This window comes from Mauremys mutica, chromosome 7 (genome assembly GCF_020497125.1).
Source record: "Mauremys mutica isolate MM-2020 ecotype Southern chromosome 7, ASM2049712v1, whole genome shotgun sequence".
Lineage (NCBI taxonomy): Eukaryota > Metazoa > Chordata > Testudines > Geoemydidae > Mauremys > Mauremys mutica.
In genome coordinates, this window is record NC_059078.1 from 63356855 (window position 1) to 63377604 (window position 20750).

General features: G+C 49.0%; 1 long non-coding RNA gene across 1 annotated transcript; it reads left to right on the forward strand.

Moving 5' to 3' along the window:
* The first annotated feature begins 547 nt into the window (after nucleotides 1–547).
* On the forward strand, nucleotides 548–14036 carry LOC123373769. Its single transcript, XR_006580853.1, has 3 exons — nucleotides 548–575; nucleotides 12618–12726; nucleotides 13519–14036. It is a non-coding gene; the product is annotated as an uncharacterized LOC123373769 (long non-coding RNA).
* Nucleotides 14037–20750: the final 6714 nt, after the last annotated feature.

Here is a 20750-nt window from a genome sequence, read left to right on the forward strand (position 1 = left end):
CAAAAGCCTTGCTAAAATCAAGATATATCACATCTACTGCTGCCCCCCAGCCACTAGGCCAGTAACCCTGTCAAAGACAGAAATTAGGTTGGTTTGGCATAATTTGTTCTTCGACAAATCCATTTTAGCTATGCCTTATAACCTTAATATCCTCTAGGTCAGGGGTGGGCAAACCACGGCCCACGGGCCGGATCCGGCCCCTCAGGGCTTTGGATCCGGCCCGTGGGATTGTCCCCCGTGGTGCTGCAGGCCCCACACCGGTCTCAGAAGCGGCCGGCACCACTTCTCTGCAGCCCCCCAGGGGCGGGGGGGCAGAGGGCTCCATGTGTTGCCCTTGCCACCAGGCACTGCCTCCCGCAGCTCCCATTGGTTGGGAACGGGGAACCATGGCCAATGGGAGCTTTGGAGGAGGTACCTGGAGGCGTGGCAAGGGCAGCGCATGCGGAGCCCTCCACCCCCCCTTCCCCCAGGGGCCACAGCGCTTTCCGGAACGGCGCAGCGTGGGGCCAGGGCAGGCTTGCAGGGAGCCTGCCCTGGCCCCGGTTCGCACCGCTGCCACCCCAGAGCCGCTTTAGGTAAGTGGCACGGGCCGGAGCCCGAACCCCTCCTGCCCCCCGCCCCCCAACTCCCTGTCCTAAGCCCTCTGCCTGCACCTCCCACCCCTCCTGCACCCCTACCCCCTGCCCTGAGCCCCCTCTCGCACTCAGCACCCCTCCTGCACGCCAACCCCCTTCCGAGCTCCCTCATATGCCCTGCACCCCTCCTGTGCCCCAATCCCTTGCCCTGAGCCCCTTCCAGCACACCACACCCCCTCCCACATCCCATACTCCCTCCTGCACCCCAACCCCCGCCCCTGCATACAATTTCCCCACCCAGATGTGGCCCTCGGCCCAAAAAGTTTGCCCACCCCTGCTCTAGGTGCTTACAAACTGATTATTCAATCATTTGTTCCAGTGCCTTTCCAGGTATCAAAGTTAGGCTGACTGATCTGTAATCTCCTAGGTCCCCTTTGTTCCCCCTTTTAAAAATAGATACTATGTTTGCCCTTCTCCCATCCTCTGGGACCTCACCCATTCTCCAGGAGTTCTCAAAGATAATTACTGATGGTTCCAAGATTGCTTTAACTAGTTCCTCAAGTACCCAAGGATGAATTTCATCAGACCATGCTGAGCTGAATACATCTAATTTATCTAAATAATCATTACCTGTTCCTGCCCCCTTGTTCGTATTAATTGTATTGAGTATCTGGTCACCCATCACCCATTTTAGTGAAGACTGAAGCAAAATAGACATTAAACACCTGCGCCTTCTTGAATGTCATCAGTCATTAGCTCTCCTCCCCCCTAAGTAGAGGACCTGCACTTTCCTTCTTCTTTCTCTTGCTCCTAATGTATTTAAAGAACCTCTTTTTATTGTCTTTCATGTCCCTTGCTGGGTGTAGCTCATTTTGTCCCGTAGCCTTTTTGATTTTCTCCCTACATGCTTTTGCTATTCTTGTGTACTCATTCTTAGCAATTCGTCCATGTTTCCACTTTGTGTAGGATTCCTATTTTCATTAAAGAGCTCTTGATGAATCTATAATGGCCTCTTACTATTCTTCCTATCTTTCCTTTGCATTGGGGTAGTTTACAGTTGTGCTTGTGCAGTTTGGCAGCTCTTCTGACCTCCTTTTTTTCTTTTAGATTTTCTTTCCATGGGATCTTACCTACCAGTTCTATGAGTTAAAATCTGCTTTTTTGAAGTCCATTGTCCTTATTCCACTGCTCTTCCTCCTTTCTTTTCTTAGAATCATGAAATCTGTTATTTCATTATCACTTTCACCCAATCTGCCTTTCACCTTCAGATTCACAACCAATTCCACCCTGTTGAACAAAACCAAGTTGAAAATGGCTGTCCTCCTGGTAACTCCATCCATTTACTGGAACAAAAAAATAGTTCCCAATACATTCCAAGAACTTTCTGAAAAAATTGTGTTTTGCCATATTACTTTTCCAACAGATGTCTGGGTCACTGAAGTCCCCCATTACTACCTGGTCTTGTGGTTTTGATATTTCTGTAATTTGTTCTATAAATGCCTCATTCCCCTCCTCTTCCTGATTTGCTTGTCAACAGGGCCGGCGCTTCCATTTAGGCGACCTAGGCAGTTGCCTAGGGTGCCAGGATTTGGGGGGGGCAGCATTTTGCCGGGAGGGCGGCAAGCGGCTCCGGTGGACCTCCCGCAGGCATGCCTGCAGAGGGTCCGCTGGTCCCGCAGCTCCATTGGAGCATCCGCAGGCATGCCTGCGGCAGGTGCACTGGAGCCGCGGGACGAGCGGACCCTCCGCAGGAACGCCTGCGGCAGGTCCACTGGAGCCGCTGGACCGGCGGCGAAATGGGTAGAGCCAGCCCTGCGCCTAGGGCGCCAAAAACCCTGGCGCCGCTTCTGCTTGTCAATAACAGATCCTTACCATGACCATGTAATTTTTTCTCCTTTTATCTTCACCTAGAGTCTTTCAGCTCATCTGCCTCTCACCTCCTTCTGAACCTCAGAACTTGTGCATCTATTCTTGATACATAATGCAACACCTCCTGCCTTTCTATTCTGCCTGTCCTTCCTGAAGAAGCTGTATCAAGCTACTCTGCTGCATACCAATATTCCAGTCATGAAATTTATCCCACCAAGTCTCTGTGACACCAACTGGCATAATTTCTCATGTACTAATACTTCCAGTTCTTCCTATTTATTCCCCTTACTCCTTCCATTTATGTATAGACATCTCCCCTCCAGACACTCACACGGTTCCTGGGGAGCTTGTCCCTAGGGTCACACACACATTCCCCGGGGAGCTAGGGCCCCACGCTGACTCCTCCCCTCCCCCTCCTCCACCCCCACCCATGCTCCCTGTACAGGATTCAAGAATGGGGAGGCCAAAACTAACCAACAAAAAAACCCCATGTCCCCTTCAGGAAGGGCTCCAAACCAACCCCCTTAGCCGGCAGAGCTCCTAGTTCCTTCCTGGTCCTAGGAGGCAGGCTGGCTTTCCCCTTCCCTTCTGCATCAGGTCAGGGGAGGACTTACTTAACCCAGCTCATGAATCCCTTGCCTCTGAGCCACCTAAGTTATAGTCAGAAAAACAACAACATCTCTAGGGCCCAGGTCAGGCTAATGACCTGGGGCCTGCAACCTACAGCAGGCACCATGGCTGCTCTGCCCTCCTCAGCTTCCTTTTCCTGTGTATAATGCTCAGCCACAAGGGCAGGGCAGGGCAGGGCAGGGGGCTCCTTGACTGCCCCCAGACTGCCTGACTGTACATAGCACTAGCCCTTAAAAGAGTAATACACCCTGTTACACTCCCCCAGTCTGTGAGGGGGTAGGCCCTGAGCCCCTAGTCTGTGAGGAGGAGGCCCCATGCGAGGAGATTAGTCCCTGAGCCCCTGCCTAGGGATCTTTTAAAGATGCGTTTGGACTCAGACTTGGCCATTTTTACCTTAAATGATGCAGGAATTGACAAATGCCTAATGTACAGAGCCTTCAAGCCAGCAAGCAGGGAATCAGAGTTTATGAGGAGATGGGGCCACAGATGTAGTATTTTGTTGGCTGAGGGTTTTGGCTCACTCACTTGCTTGTACATGGTTTGTCAGGGTGACGTTTCATAATGAAATTCTATTGAGTTCATAGGTTTTAATTAACTTCCTTCTTAGAGTTTTCAAATGTACCGAATCTCTGGGTTAGCCATGAGAGCTTGTACACAGACTCAGACACCTGAGACTCATCTTCCAATTATCTTTGATCAAGAAGAAGAATTGAACAGATCTCTATTATGTGACTTAATTGGCTTCCGTCGATTTGTGTAAACACTGCCCATGATTGCAAGGTTTCCCACACAACTCTCATGAGTTCTCCACTCCTTCCCCTGCAGCCTCCTATTATTCCAGTTCAAGTTGCAGTAACTCCAGAGCTCCCCTGAGAGAACACTATGTTTGGTTTGGTGCAACAGAGATTGTGAGTTTACTTAACATGTAGACTAGCACTTCATTTTCTGTCTCAACTGGGGACCCTGTCGTACATGTGCTCAGTATATTGATAAGTACTTCTCAGTTTGAAACATTTCTCTAAAATAAATTTCACATTTACTTTCACCCTGCCTGATATCCTGCGTCATCAAGTCCGACATGGTTTTTGCAGTCAGTGGCATAAAGCTGCTTTGAATCTGCCCTCAGAATAGATATTTTTTCCTCCCAATAATATGCTTAGAACATTCCTTGTTTTCATTTATGCAAACTATTTGCATTTGCACATTTTAGGATCCAGTGGACATTTAAATAAGTTCTCAAAACAGTGTGTATTAGCTCTGCCATTTCACTCTAAAGCAACACTCCTGGCAACTCAGCGACAAACACCTACGAGTCTGGAAAGAGTTCTCTATTGTTGTGAAGGTTATTGTGTCCTGAGAAACAATTTGGTCAAGTCAGGACATGGCAACTAATGATTAATACTCTCTGGTTTATCACAGTTCTACCAAAAGCTATCGTTTACCTCAGCTTTGTGGTTTACAAATTGTACGGAGGCAGTGGAAACCAAGGCTAGATTATACAGTAATTCCAAGCAAAACAAGCCTTAGCATTCTTCTGCGCAGGGCAGGCTGGGAAGTAAATGATGAGCTCCTAATGCCAAGTTAGAAAGTCCTTCCTAACACTGTTATGTGCAGTGTGTGTCAGAATCAGAGCAAAACTAATTTAAGACCAAATCCTGACTTCACTGGGGGCTGAGAGTGCTTAGTACCTCTCAAAAGGGATTTGGCCCCTACAAGGGTTGTGGGGGAGGGGAAGGGTCTCTATTTTCAGGTTATTTAAACCTACTCCTGTTTCCTGAATGCAAAATGGATATCTGACATGCTCACAAGTGGAGGGGAATCTGTTGCTGAGAAAACATATGGGCAGGTAAATGGGTTAAGCCCAGACTTTGTGATATAGTAAAATGATGTTATTCTAACCCGCAGAGCAGTAACTACAAAAACAGGTACATGGCTGGGATTAAGATGCAATTGAAAAAGAAAAATTCAAGGTTCAAGACATGTCCAAAGTTGTGAAAGGAAAAAAGAAGCTGTCCCAGAGTTGTTTTAGAGATGCTCCTTGATGAGCCCCAAAATTGGTTGTTTCTATGGGTTGATTTTAAAGTAAGCAGAGTCTGAATGAGCTCTCCCCTGACATCTAGGGGTGAACTGTGGAAAAGGACTTCAGGAGCTGATCATAGACTCATAGACTCATAGCCTTAAGGTCAGAAGGGACCATTATGCACACCCACCTGCTTTGGGACAGTGTCTCTGATGCAAGAGACTGCCCAGTGTGTACCAGCAGTGAGGCTCCCCCCACTAACAACTGAAATCACTGAGAGCTGTATTAAGTGGGTGGCCCTGAAAACATCTTGGTGTGGCTAGCAGGGCGGCTGGTGGGGAGGTGTGGCAAGCGGCCGGCAGGGTGGCTGGTGGAGAGTGCCAGAGCAGAGCCCTGCAGAGAGGGGTGGTGAGTAAGTGCCCGAGCAGTGGAGTGAGTAAGGTGCCTCATTAACCCCCCTCCCCTCAGGGTGGGAGGTGAACTCCGCAGGTGCACCTCTGAACTCTGGGTCTGCACTGTCCAAGGACAGCAACTATGAGTGGGGTGCACATAAGGGATGGGCACATTAAAGGGACTTTTGGGTTGCTGGATTTAAGAACCTTAGGGGAAAAGAACACTGCCTAACTTACTTGAGGGTGGGTCTTTTGATCACGGTTTATGTTTATAAACCCTGTTTGCAGTGTTTCCCCAAATTAATGCCACATTATTTCCCTCCTTTTATTAAAAGTTTTTTGCTACACTGAGACTCTGTGCTTGCAAGAGGGGAAGTATTGCCTTTTAGAGGCACGGAGGGAGTGGTGTGTAATTGTCCCAGGTTACTGGGTGGGGACTCGAGTCGGTTTTGTGTTGTATTGTTGAACCCAGCCCTTGTTGCTGCCCACTCTGACTGGCAGACAGGATACATGAATATACCCACCACTGTATCATCTGGGTTCATCCTCTAGTTACAAACAAATGGTAACCCACTACCTAAGCAGCTGTCCTTTGTCTTTTTGCTGGATATGTACTTGATGTACTAACTTCTCCATAACAATAACATGCCATTTTTTGACACCATTCTGCTAATTTGGGGTAATGATTCTCTTTAATAACAAGAAGCTACCAATAGTCCAGTACTATAGATTAATTCTTCATTTCCTTGTGTGTGACCATTTCTGCTGAGATGCCCCAGAATGATTATCAACAGATTACCCCATAATAAATGTCCAGCAGTTTGTAATATCTGATAATGAATCACATCTCAATACATTTTAACAGCATAAAATTAACTCTTTCCCTGTAATTTCTTCAACATTCACCCCATCCCCAGTCTGTATAATTTTTAACATTTCTGGTTCCAATGAAACAGGAATTTCCTTGTATACTAAGAATTGAGGTTGCTGATCCTCTTTTTCCAACTCAAAGCCCGTTCCTCTGGGATATATTTTCAGAGGCATTCCCATCATATAGTATACAGTTAGTTCTTTATTAGAAAAGTTGCCGGCATAGATAGATATATATTAATTGCATTACTTGGTCTCCTATAGAAGTCATCACTTCTATTAAAATTAGCTTCCTGTACAAAACACTTTCTCTAGAAAATGGAGAGACACACTTAAGGTCCCTGCAATGTCAGGGAAACAATTAAGGGAGACATACTATCATGGGGTGCATTGCTCACTGCTTGAGGCGCCTCCTGCTGGTTGCTCTGGGGATTAGCTCTTTCAGGTGATGCCCTTTTCCCTGGTTCCCACACTGTCACTCCACCTCCCTGACCAGCCTGCAGCCCCTCTCTCCACCTCAGCAACCGCATTGTCCTCGCTGTGACTCAGCCTTCCAGCAAGGTCACTTGAAATGCCCCCTTCTGGGGGTGGGGGAAGGAGGGAGAAGTTAGCTCATCAATAGTCCTAGGCAGTCTTCCCGCTCACTGCCTCAGTGCCTATTGCCCAGCGGCTGACAGGGTAACCCAGGCCAGCCCTCTTCTCCAGGTTCCAGCCCAGGGACCCTCAGCTCAGCAGTCTGGGCCTTCTCTGGCCTCACTGCTCTGTCCCTTGGCTGCTTCCTACTACTGGTTACCTTTACTTCCTGGGCCTACCAGTTCCCAAAGTTTCCTCCCTCTTCCCAGGGAGTGACTTCAGCCTGCAGTCTCCATCAAGTCCTCCTCTTCTCCTGAGAGTGTCTGCCTTTTCCCAGCCACTGCAACTCCCTGTGTGCAGCTGGCTACCTGGTTTTGTGCAGGCCCTGCCTGTTCTGGCACAGGTATGCCTGTTCCTCTAATTAGGGCTCTTCCCCCTCAGCATTCCATCTGTTAGGTTAGTTGGCACATCTAGCCTTCATTAACCCCTTCTATGCCTGGGGGGGTGAGGGGGTAGAGCAAGAGACCCACAACCCATGCTGCAGAGGAAGGCCAAAAAAGGGGGGGGGACCCCAAGGTCTCTGCCTGTCTGACCTGAGGGGAATTCCTTCCTGACCCCACATATGGTGATTAGTTAGACCCTGAACATGTGAGCAATAACTAACCAGCCAAGAAACTGAGAGAAAGAATGCTCTGTAACATCTCAGAGTCCTGGCCCACCCTGTCCAGTGTGCCGTCTCCTGCCATGGCCAGCTCTTATGCTTCAGAGGAAGAAAATCCCCCAAAATCCAAAAACATAGTGAAGGGAAAAAATTCCTTCCTGACCCAACAGGTAACCAGCTGAAGCCCTGAAGCATGACTTTTAGGAACATAAGACATAAATTAAAAGGGACTCCCAGAGCTGCTGAGCCCACCCCCCCAATCACAAGAAATCCCATGATACTATTACACTCATAAAATTGTCCATCTCTTTCTTAATACTAGCGATCTGGTAGCCCCTTCTGGCCTTCAATTTTATGACTTTAATTAAGTTGCTTGCCTCCACTGCTCCTGTTGACAGGCCGTTCTAGAACCTCACCCTCTGATGGTTAGAAACTTTCTTCTCATTTCCAGCTGCAATTTGCTCATGTCCAGTTTCTCCCTATTTATTCTTGTGCCTAAATTGTCCTTTAGCCTCAATAGCTCTTCCCCTTCCCTGGTGTTTACCCTGCATGGATTTGTAGAGAGCAGTCAGAGCCCCTCTCAGCCTTCATTTTGCTAGGCTCAACAAGCCAAGTTCTTGCAATCTCCTCTCATAAGACAGGCCCTTTGTTCCCCTGATCATCCTAGTAGCTCTTCTCTGCACGTGTTCCAGTTTGGGTTCATCTGTCTCGAACATGGCTAACCAGAATTGTACAGACGATTCCAGATGAGGGCTCACCAATGCTTTGTACAATGGCATTAATACTTCCCTCTCTGCTGGAAATGCCTTGCCTGATACATCCTAGGACTGCATTTGCCCCTTTTTGTAGTTGCATCACATTGGTGGCTCATAATCATCCTGTGATTGCCCCATGCACCCAGATCTCTCTCCTCCTCTGGCACTTCCAACTGAGGAGCTCCCAGCATGGAGCAGAAATTCTTATTATTAGACCTTAAGTGCATGACCTGGCACTTTGTACTATTGAATTTCATCTTACTTCTGGTTACTCCAGTCTTCAAGGACCCTGAAAAAGATTTGGCGGGAGATAATCAGCTGAACATGAGCTCCCAGTGCAACACAGGGCCGCCCGGGGGGGGAGGGGGAAAGTGGGGCAATTTGCCCTGGGCCCCGCAGGGGCCCCCACGAGAGTTTTTCGGGGCCCCTGGAGCAGGGTCCTTCACTCACTCCGGGGGCCCTGGAAAACTCTCGCGGGGCCCGGCCCCCCGGAGCTTCTTCCGCTCCAGGTCTTCGGCGGTGGGGGGTCCTCCCCCCACCGCTGAATTACCGCTGAAGATCTGGCACTTCAGCGGCGGGTCCCGCTTCAGCGGTAATTCGGTGGCGGGGGGGCCCTGCCGCAGGTCTTCAGGGAACTTTGGCGGCGGGTCCCGGAGTGGAAGGACCCCCCGCCGCCGAATTACCGCCGAAGCGGGGGCCCCCCACTGCCGAAGACCCCAGGCCCCCTGAATCCTCTGGGCAGCCCTGGTGCAACACTGCAGCCAAAAGAGCTAATGTAATCCTTGAATGCATAAACAGGGGAATCTCAAATAGGAGCAGAGAGGTTATGTTACCTCTGGATTTGGCACTGGTGTGACCACTGCTGGAATATTGTGTCCAGTTCTGGGGCCCACACAATTCAAGCATGATGTTAACACTGATTCAGAGAAGAGCCACAAGAATGATTAAAGGATTAGAAAACAGGTCTTAAAGTGATAGACTCAAGGGAACAAATACTTAATAATGGGCTCTTCAGTATAGCAGAGAAAGGTCTAACACCATCCAGTGGCTAGAAGTTGAAGCTAGACAAATTCAGAATGGAAATACAGAGTACATTGTTAACAGTGAGGGAATTATCCATTGGAACAACTTACCAAGGGTCATGGTGGATTCTCCATTGCTGGCAATTTTTAAATCAGGATTGGACATGTTTCTAAAAGATCTGCTCTAGGAATTATAGTGGGGCAGTTCTCGGGCCTGTGTTATACAGGAGGTCAGACAAGAAGATCACAATGATGACTTCCAGCCTTGGAATGTATGATGGTCATCCAATTCTTCCTGAATAATATTCTGATCCTCCTCTGTATTGATGATGCCTCTCAAGTTTGTATCATCAACACATTTCCATATAGACTCCTACTTTTTGTGCGAACATCATTAATAAAAATATTAAATTGGTTACACTAGTGGTTCTCAGCATATTACACACTGTGGGTCACATATGCGGCTCATAATGTGTAACTAGGGCCACCGGGGCAGGGTGGCAGGACAGTGGCAACCCAGACCCTGACCTCCGCCACACAGGCTGCTGCTTCTGGACTCAAGGAGCTGGCCAGATGCCCTGACCCTGGGACCCCTGCCACGTGGGGCAGGCCGGCTACCTGCCCTGGTCCCCCACAACAGGGCTGCCCTGGAGCCCATGGAGCCGGGCAGCTACCCTGGGCCCTGATCCCTGGCCCGCCCCGCAGCTGCCCCAGCCCCCGGAGCTTGCAGAGCTGGGCGGCTAAAGGTAAAGGTAATAATTGGAGATATACCAATCTCCTAGAACTGGAAGAGACCTTGAAAGGTCATTGAGTCCAGCCAGCTGCCTTCACTAGCAGGACCAATTTTTGCCCTAGATTCCTAAGTGGCCCCCTCAAGGATTGAACTCACAACCTTGGGTTTAGCAGGCCGATGCTCAAACCACTGAGCTATCCCTCCCCGCTTCTAATGTTTGTGGACCCTGGAGGGCAGGCTGGCTGCCCTGGACCCCGAGACCCCTGCCACACAGGGGGGGCCAGCTGCCCGGCCCGGTCCCCCGCCATGTGGCTGCCAGGGCCTCTGGAGCTTGGCGGGGCTGGGCGGCTGTCCCGGACCCAAGCTCATGACCCCCCAGGGCCAGTGGGGAGCCCCAGACCCCCAACTCCACTGGGCCGGCCAGGAGCCCGACCTCCTCTCTAGGTGGTGGGGCACCCCAGAGCCCTTTCCCCCGGGCAGATGGGAACCTGGGACCCCAGGCACACCCACGGCCTTTAGCACACAGCTGAGCTAGGCCGCAGCTGTGTGCTAATTGAGCTGCATGCGGCCCGTGGGTTGCAGGTTGAGAACCACTGCACTAGGATGCAGGGCCACCCAGAGGATTCAGGGGCCCTGGGGTCTTCGGCGGCGGGGGGCCCCCGCTTCGGCAGTAATTCAGCGGCGGGGGGTCCTTCCGCTATGGGACCCGCCGCCGAAGTGCCCGTAAGACACGCGGCGGGGCCCCCCGCCACCAAATTACCACCAAAGACCCGGCACTTCGGTGGTGGGTCCCGCTTCAGCGGTAATTCGGTGGCGGGGGGTCCTTCCGCCCCGGGGCGGAAGGACCCCCCGCTGCAGAAGACCCGGAGCGGAAGAAGCTCCGGGGGCCTGAGCCCCACGAGAGTTTTATGGGGCCCCCGGAGGGAGTGAAGGTCCCCGCTCCAGGGGCCCCAAAAAACTCTCGTGGGGGCCCCTGCGGGGCCCAGAGCCTGGGGCAAATTGCCCTCTGAGCAGCCCTGCTAGGATGTTTTCACAAACTAGTGAACTAGAAGCATTATTTTAAAAGAGGGCTGGGATTCTGGAGGAACCATTCACCATGACATATATTCATTGCAAATATTTGATGGTGAAACTATTCTACAATGTTCCTTCCCACATAGGCAAAAGTAGCTCGAACTGAGAGTGTTAATAAGCACTAACCCAACAGTGAACTGAGAAAGCAGCCTGAGCTTTAGCTATTGGGCCTAGGAGTTAGTTTGCAGGAAGAAAACAGGATGGGGCATGGAGGAAGGACAGTGGGTCGGGGCGGAAGATGCCTACTTAAGGAAAAGGATCAGCTGAGGGTCCCAGGAGTGGACCTATGCAGGGAGCTGGGCCAGGAAACTGAGGACCCACTGAAACAACATTATTTGCTGCATTTAAACTTCACCCTGCTGAAGGAGAAACTGTAACCAATGTTCAGGCTTTCCCCGCTCAGAGCTGCTCAATGAGGAACTAGGGGGTGGGGCAAGAGGGGTATAATCCTGTGCTGGGGTGTGTCATGGGACCCCACAGAGTCATGATATCACATCTCTTCAGTCCCCTCACAGGCACAACTCCAGGGGCACCCACTGCCATCCCAGCACCAGTCCACCCCCTTGCCTTGTCCTCCTCTACCTGTCTACCCCTGGCATAGTTCTGCTCCCACACAGCTCCAGGTCCACCCACATCCCCCAGCGTATAGGTCTGGCATCAGATACTTTGCACATAGATGTGACATCAAACAACTAACACACTCATGCACATGCACAACTGTAATATTTCTCATTCTAAAGCTGTGTCACTAAGGAACACCCTCATCATTGAGCTGTTCCCGTGTGAGCATCTGAACAAATAGGATCTGAACTAATAACTGAGCTTATTCAGCTGGATTCATTCTATTTGGAAATATCACAAACATGAAACCAAGTGTGTTTTCCATAGAAACATAGCTTCTCTCTCATTCCCGCTTCTCAGAATCTTCAGCCTGTCTTTTCTGAACCACCAATAAGAGACTCTGAGACATAGCTGTTTAGTGCTGACACCCTCTGGAAGTCAATACACTGACTGCAGATTCCAGCAGAATTTGCTCTTTACCCAGGCGAATGAATCAACAGTTTAAGTCTGGCACAAACTGTGAGGAAGGGTCATTATGAAGAGGAGACTAGCCCCACGTGTAGCACAAATATAATACAGATGGGTTGCACTGTGAAATCTAACTGGAAATTACAGGCTGAAATTGCTGGCTTCCAGAAACTAGAATTCATAGCAACTGAAAGCAGTTCTGCAGCTAGTGGCCCAATGAATTATCATTCTGGTCTCATCTTCTATGTTTGGATGTTTTTTTAAAGTCATAAACTACTGTATTCTGGCAACTAAAGAGATATATTAAAGTTAGTTTAAAAAGTGGAAAACTGGAAAATCAAAGAAACATCTTTTAAAAGTATATTAGTAAAATTCTGCCAATCACAGAGAGGAATAACTTTTTCTCAAATACAGGCAAATGCATTTAAATGCCTCCACTTTTGATCTCAGTTTGCCCAGTGGGTTCTATGGAAGGGTGTGCCTCAACATAAAGCTTGCATAAACACTCCAAAAGAACATCAGGGTAAGTATCTCCCAGCAGTTAAGTTATGATGCCTGTAAAGCAATTTTCACAGTCAGAGAAGTGCAATTGTATTTTCCAGCCCATTAATCAGCAGCACAACAAAGCTACTGCAAATCTCAGCTTGCTTAAGAGTAACAGAACAGGGCTTAGAGAGAAAGAACACAATTTTTTCCCCCCTCCTGAAAATCTCTCTGCCTCTTTACTTTGTATATTTCACAAATCCCTCCCAACTTCTGAAACCAAAGCCACCCATTATTAAAAGAAAATGTAGTGCTTGTTTATTCAAGGCACTTTTAACATTCCTCCCACCTATTGTTCAGCACACATGGGAGGAATTCTAAACTGCAATTTCAGGACAATTGGGCCCACATATTTGTTCTGGTCTCTCTCTTTAGTAATTAAAGGGGACCTCTAACCACACAAACATCTGTCACAGTGCCAATGTAGAAAGGGTTTTATGACCTTTTTATAGAGACTCCTACAGTGTGAATGTGGATGTTTGAAAGGAAATCAGCACAATGCACAAAGTGGTTTGCAAACTTCTCTACTATTTATTTATGGAAAGGCTCCTATGTGCCACTTGGAGCTGCAGTATCTGATTGCCTCTCAAATATAACTGGATGTTTCCTCAGCCCCAAAGATACGATTTTGCCTGATTTTCAGAGGGGTTGAGTACCCCCTGCTAATGCTGAGCACGTCTGAAAATTAGGGAAATATATGTGACTTATCCAGATCTCTTGGGTCTGGAACCATGGGCTGGAAATTAGATTGTTCCTTCACTTCCTTTTTCAGCCAGGGCCAGAAGCAGCACAAGCACAGCTTCTCATGGTCTTCGGGCACTTCCATTGCCTACTGCAGCCAGAAGAGGAGCAATAGAGCTGTTACAGGGACATGAAATGCTTGTGAAGATGAACAGCTACAGAATATTCCAAAATTATCCAGAGGGAGAGGTGAATTCACATGAATGCAGCTCTGAACTTGGGGTCTTCAATGACCAAGGACAACACCTGGGAGTTGGGGGTGATGGTGGAGGGAGAGGGGATGGGCATGTTAAAGGAGCTTTTGTTTGTTGGACTTCCTCGCTGCAAGCTGAGAACCTGAGGCAAAGGACACTGCCCAACCTACTCTGGTGTGGTTGTTTCGCTCATGGTCATATGCTTCTGAATCCTGCTTGCAGTGTTTTCCCAAGTTAATGCCAGATTTCTTTCCCCTTTGTATTAAAAGTTTCTTTTCTATACACAGACTCGGTGCTTGCAAGAGGGGAAGTATTGCCTCTTAGAGGTGCCAAGGGATGGTGTATAATTTTCACTGGTTCCTGGGTGGGGATTTGAGCAGATTCTGTGTTGTATTGTTAAAAAGGAACCCCTAGATATCGAACCTGGCTTTTGTCGCTGCTGACTCCACCTGGCAAAAAAAAGTGTCTCCTCCTCAAAATTACACCACTGACTCCTTGAGTGTAGAATGGATTTAGGATTAACAAGTAAATCTGATAATCAGTTTGAGTTCAAATGAAATTAAAAATAGGATCTGCAAGAGATTTAGCTCCCAGAATCAGACCTTTTGTTCCTATTTATCTTAATAATGGAATAAGACATACTCTTCAAACATCTTCTATAGTTAAAACTCTCACCAGTCTTGTGCATGGGCTACATGTAAAGATTTCTTTAGGTTTAGTGGGCATTTGTTGCTGTTATTCTTTATAACAGAGTTTTTCCATCAGCAGAGGCTGAAGAATAATGTTCTACTTCAGGGAATTTCACAAGGAACTGAGGGCTGCCGTCTCCTGTTGTTCTTCATAGGACCGGAATCACCTTCTGTCCCTAGCAAAAATGGCCACTGTCTCCATGCCTCTAGCCCTCACAAGGCTCCTCTTTGGGTAGGTTTACACTTACCTTCCGGGTCGACGCGGTGAGTTCGACTTCTCGGGGTTCGAACTATCGCGTCTGATCTAGACGTGATAGTTCGAACTCCGGAAGCGCTGCGGTCGACTCCGGTACTCCACCACTGCAAACGGCGGTGGCAGAGTCGACGGGGGAGCCACGGAGTTCGACCCTGCCACGTCTGGACGGGTAAGTAGGTCGAACTAGGGTACTTCGAATTCAGCTACGCTATTCACGTAGCTGAATTTGCGTACCCTAGTTCGACCCCCCTTCTTAGTGTAGACCAGGCCTTTGCTTCCAGACACCACAGAGCCACACACTTCCCTGAGGGCAGCTTGGCTTCACTCATAGTCAACCCATTGGGTGGTGGTGGCCATTTTGAAAAATGGCATCTTAACAGAGGGCAAGATCTGAGTGAATTTTAACTCTATGAAAAGGAGCACAGGGGACGAATGTGAGGAGGGCAGGAGACTGGGTGGGTTTGGGAAGGATGTAGGCTCATGATGAGGGAGGGGGTTGGAGAGATGCAGAATACCTGGGAAGGGACAAGGGGAGCTCTCTCCAAGAAGCCAGTGCAGAGACTGCATTTATGTGTGTGCACTGGAGGTTGAACTTCGAATCTGAAATACCTCACCTGCTTTGGGGGCCAGTGGCTACCTCATAAAGGCTCAGCAATGAGACAGACAAAATAAAGTGAATCTTAAAAATTGTGAGGTTTTCTTCAGGCCAATCTGATGATTTTATGGAGTCGAATTCATGACATATCCATGCCTGGGAATGGCCATGCCTACCCTAAGGAGCTGGCCTTCCCATCCCTCCCCCCCACCCAATCCAGCCCATGTTGAGCCCTCCATGAGGATATGTCCATGTTCTATGGGGCATCTTGTCTTGCCGGCCTGTCCCAAACATTTGCAAAGTCAACCTGCACAGAGCCAGCCCCCACAGTCACAGTCCTGTCCTTCTGTGCCCAGCCCAAAGCCTTCCCATCCAAGGATTTCTCTCTCTTCTCTCCCTCCCTCCTCAAGCTTCTATCTATCTCCGTGTCTTCTCCTATCTCCACAAAGGCCCTAACGTGAACGGCTAAGATGGCTACTAATCTGCTCTGCTGTAAACAAAATTCCCTTTTGTGGCATGAATGTGGCCTGATTTACATTAAACTGGGCAGCTGTGGCTAAAGAATGGATAACAAGGCAGGATGACAGGCTACATCCAAAGCTGGGTCTAATTCCATTCTGTGATTGTCAGAAGTTGGCACAGTTAACCCAGGTGATTGGCCCCGGGTCTGAGCAACCAGGTTAGCCTAGCCTAGTTATGCATGTGCCCACTGTAAAGCTTTGCCTGCCTGATGGTTCCCTCACTGTTTCTGCACGCGCCTGTGTATGTCTGGGAGGGTGTGTCCCATGATTCTTTGGTTTGAGAAGCTCTAGCTTTCTTGCCCATTCAATTGCAGGAGAACTTGACTGCCCTTGGTGGGGAATTGTGGGAAGGCTTTGGAGGACTACCAGTACTCGAGAGATTTGCCAGCATCCTCACTGCAAAGTGGGTGGATAGGTAGGTTCCAGCCCAAGTCAAAGCAGAGCCCAGGCTCTCACCCACCCTCCCAGCCAGGCCCACTAAGCTGGGCTAACAACACCTCCAAACCTGGCTCAGAGGTTTTTCAGTCTAGGTAGGAGGGGGATTAGGGCTAAAACCCACGTAAGAGCCAGAGTTAACTCTGCTACATGGACATACCCTGTATTACTGGCTCAAGGGCCAACTCAACAGCGGGGAAAAAAGGGATTTTACCAACCAACCCACACTCCCAGGCAAGCCCCAGGCTGCTCAGACCTTCCTTATAGCTTTTCCCTCCTTTTAACATTACCTTTAATTTTCATACTAAGAAAGAACCTGAACTGAAAGTTAACCATGTTTATTGTTTGTTAATTTCCCTACACCCTAACAGGGAGTTTAGGTCACTTGCTCCACTCCCCTCTCCTTCCCCGTTTTGTGCAGGGGCCTGGACTCCAAGTTGCAAAGTAACAACAGCCCGACTCACCCTGTTACATAAACTGACTAGAGAAGGCAGAGGGGCTGGCCCAGATAGGATGGTTTGAGCTAATGGAGCAGTGCAAATGGGTCTGCAGCTGGCATGGCAGTGAGCTGAAAGCTTTTAGAAACAGGAGGAAATGTCAGTTGGGGAAATCGCTGTACTAGGTTCTGGCTGGTGAATGTCACTGCCATGAGGCAGCCACCTCTTCTTGGACATTGCTTCATTGGACATTGCCCCGGATCCAGCATGATACTTCTGGGCCTTCATTGTCCTGATCCTGAGAGACATCCTGGCCAGACAGGGCGAACTGATCACATCACCCTCTGCATCAGAACAGCACCTGGGGTGGGAGACTTGGGCTCCTGCTGTCACCACCCCCCATCAGTCATTTTCTTTCCCCAGCTTGTCCCTGTCTCTCCTTTTGCCTCTGTCTAATATGAGTAGTCTCTTGATCCTCCAAGGCAGCTGCATCTTTTGCAACATCACTGGGAGCCTGTGAGTACAGAGGGAGCTCAAAGCAAGGCCTTAAACTGCTCGCACTAGTACAAGTAGTTTGCCAGGTCTCGGCACGCCTGATCAGATCATGTGCTAGGCCTGTGTTTCCCAGCAGTGAGGCTGCAAGCCAGACAGAGTGAACATCAGAAACAGAAGCTGATGTTGGTATTTTTTGGCTGTCTGTTCTTTCTCCCTTTGTTTGTGTTTATCTTGTTTTGTCTTAAAGGAAACAGGATCAGATTCCAACAACAACTACAGCAGCTTACTACTCCCTAGCAGGAGCACTAGAGCCTGGCTCTCCAATTTGATTTCCTCTGGGAAAGCCAAAGGCAGGTGAGGGGAAGCCTAGCGTTCAGTTCATGAGCACCTGTACATGAAGAATTCTGTATGAGCCATTCCGCACCAGGATTTTTTCGTTTCTATCTCATTGTCTCTTTAGGAAAAGAAAAGCAGAAATTTCTATGAAAGAAAAAGTGCCATGTGCATAAAACTACGTACACTAAGGCTACCTCTACACTTGGAGCTGGAGGTGCAATCCTCAGATTGCGTAGATGTACCCACGCTAGCTCTGCTCCAGCTAGTGCACTAAAAATAGCAGTGTAGCCCAGGTTGTGGCTCGGGCTAGCCACTTGAGTACATACTCACCTGGGTGCGTCTTCGTGTGGCTAGCCTGGGCTGCTGCCTGTGGTACACTGGCTACACTTCTATTTTTAGTGCACTAGCAGAAGCAGAGCTAGCGTGGGTATATCTACCCAAACTGGGACTCACACTGCAGATATAGCCTAAGTTATCCTCAGGGCAGAGAGATGAATGCACACAACTCCGCCCAGGATGAGAAGACTTCTGCCCACAACGACGACATATGTGCCAAAAGCTTCCTGAGCAGAAAGATACTCACTCCTCTCTCTCTCCCAGCTGCCACAGTCCTCGTCCATGACTCAGTCTCATTTTCCAGGTCTTCAAGTACAGAGCTATGACACTGACATTTCCCATGCCAGCATCCACTTTGGGAACCAGCCAAATGACAAGGGATGCTGATAACTTTGTTTCTGATACTTCCCTTTTAAAGTAACCTGCGCATGGAATGGTACAGAGGTATTGAACATTTGCTGTGTAAAAAGAAAGTCAATTTTAAGCTACAGGGACCCCCCAAAATCATACATTATGATTTAAACGTTCTAAAAGGGTCATTCTCAACATTCTGTAACTCAAATCCATTCATCAATTTACTCCAAACTTTCCAGAGAAATGCTACTAATGTTTGAGAGTAGCCACATGACAGTTTAGGTTAGAAGAAGTTTTCCATCCACGGTTATAGGTGCAGGGAAAGTAGGATTTATAATGGAGCCCTGATTTCAATCTCAGCTATGGAGAGACTAGCATTTGCCCATACTACATTCATATCTGCCCGTATTCTGTCCTGGTGCAGACCCCTGGGCTGGCCAGCCTGGCCTAACTCCCCACTCTTTTGCACAGGGTCCCAATGAGGAGACTGCAATCCGCACCCCTTTATGCATTGCATGTGTTCCACTGCACATTCAACACCTGCACAACTGCACTCCAGCTTCCTTCTCTGCTCTCAGCTCTCACTGCATTTTTCCCAGTGCCTTCAATTAGCCACTGATGTCTTGTGCCGCTTCATTTCCTTCTCCCAATCCCCCTTCTCCACTTCCTAGCATGCTACTCCGATGCCCACTCCCAGGCCCTTTCTGCTAAGCCACATGAAGTCCACCCCAAAGACCCACTTCCTTCCACAATGCCCCCAAGCAGTGAGCCTTGTAGCACAGAAAGGGCAGCCCTATGGGCTGTGTGGTCAGACTAGATGATCACAATGGTCCCGTCTGGCCTTGGAATCTATGAATTTTTGAGCCAACATCAACAGCAAACTGGGTTTCCTGTATATATATTCTGTGCCAGCCTTTTTAGCTCATGAACACTCTGAGGCAGGGACGGTCTCCCTTCTGGGCCTCTTGAACTGCACTGGGCAGCCTGCAGCCATTGACTCAGGGATATTACATCAGGGTGTATACATTCAATAAAGAACACCAGGCTGGGAAATGTCAGCTCTTCCTCAGGCAGGAGGTGGAACCCAAAAGCAAGCTGAGCATTTTTAAACTTCCTCATGTTGGGGTTCAGTGTTCACTGCAGGGTTCAAAGGTCAGTTCATTCTTGCCATCAGGTCGGAACCTCTGCCATTCAAATCTGGTCTGTACAGGGTTGATGGATGGTTGGATGAACAGAGTATGACCAGGTGCTGCCCTCGAGAGTGTGTGCACTTGAGATACTAAAGAAGTGGTTTGTATTTGGCAAAGAGAGTTAATAAACCAGGCCCATGAACAGGGGTGTGTGTTTGAAGTAATCTGGTCTGTGTAATTGAGTGGAAGATCCCAAGTGGGCACTGAACCAAGGGCACAGACACCATGAGGGGTCACACAGGGAGTCTGGCTGAGCTAGAGTAGCCATTCCACCATCCTTCCCACTCAGTAGGGTCTCCTACTGCTTGCAGAGCAGGATTCATTCAATCCTAGAACATCCAGGAGAGTTGCCCATTGCTCACTACTGGATCTGCAGTTCAGTTGGGTACAGGGGCAGCTCCAGGCACCAGCACACCAAGCGCGTGCCTGGGGCGGCAAGCCATGGGGGGTGGCCTGCCAGTCACCGTGAGGGCAGCAGTCAGGCTGCTTTCAGCGGTATGCCTATGGGAGGTCCGCTGGTCCCACAGCTTCGGGAGCAATTCGGCGGTGGGTACGCCGAAGGCACAGGACCGGTGGACCTCGCGCAGGCACGCCGCTGAATCCGTGTTACCAGCGGACCTCCCGCAGGCAAGCCTGACTGCCGTGCTTGAGGCGGCAAAATACATAGAGCCGCCCCTGGTTGGGTAACTGATATTGCATCTACCAAGTGCTGGCAGATGTGTGAGACTTTGGGTGAACCTAAAATGATCAGAGTGTCAGTTAAAAAAAAAAAATCCAGACACAATGATCTGAGCCAACCTGCACAGAAATCATCTGGTGCTGAAATGAGCCTGAACTGACTTTCTGGTGAGAATTCCCTACTCCCTGCTTCCGGCTAGCTCAGAAATACTAGTGTCACATGATGTCATGTTATTCCAGCGCCTCTATTTCCAGAACTAGCTGCCACCAGGAAGGTCAGAGGCACCAAAAGATGACTGACATCAACAACAGTGACAGGAAGAGAAATGGCCTGTGTCCAGCCCCACATAAAAGACAAGACTTGTGTTCAGTTTTGAGTTTCTGGCTAAGAGTCTGTCTGGTTCTAAGCCAATTCTACTCACCCGCCTCTGTAGGTTTTTTATTCCCTGGTCTACCCGTTAAATTCAGAATCCAACATCACAGACAGCTGTTGCTGATTAGCCTATCTGCAAATGATTAGCTTATCTTTCAGAGTTAGTGTGTTGCTCCGTTCATTTGAACATACAAAAGCTGCACATCCTTAATATTACAGACACAGACCCAATGTGACAGCAGTTGGGGCCAGACCAAACAAGGGTAAATGGACATTGCCTAAATCAGACATTTAGAATGAATCCTGCCACCCCACAGTAACAGTAAGGAGTGGTATTCATGATGACAGTCATGAGACTCAGTGATGAAACCCAA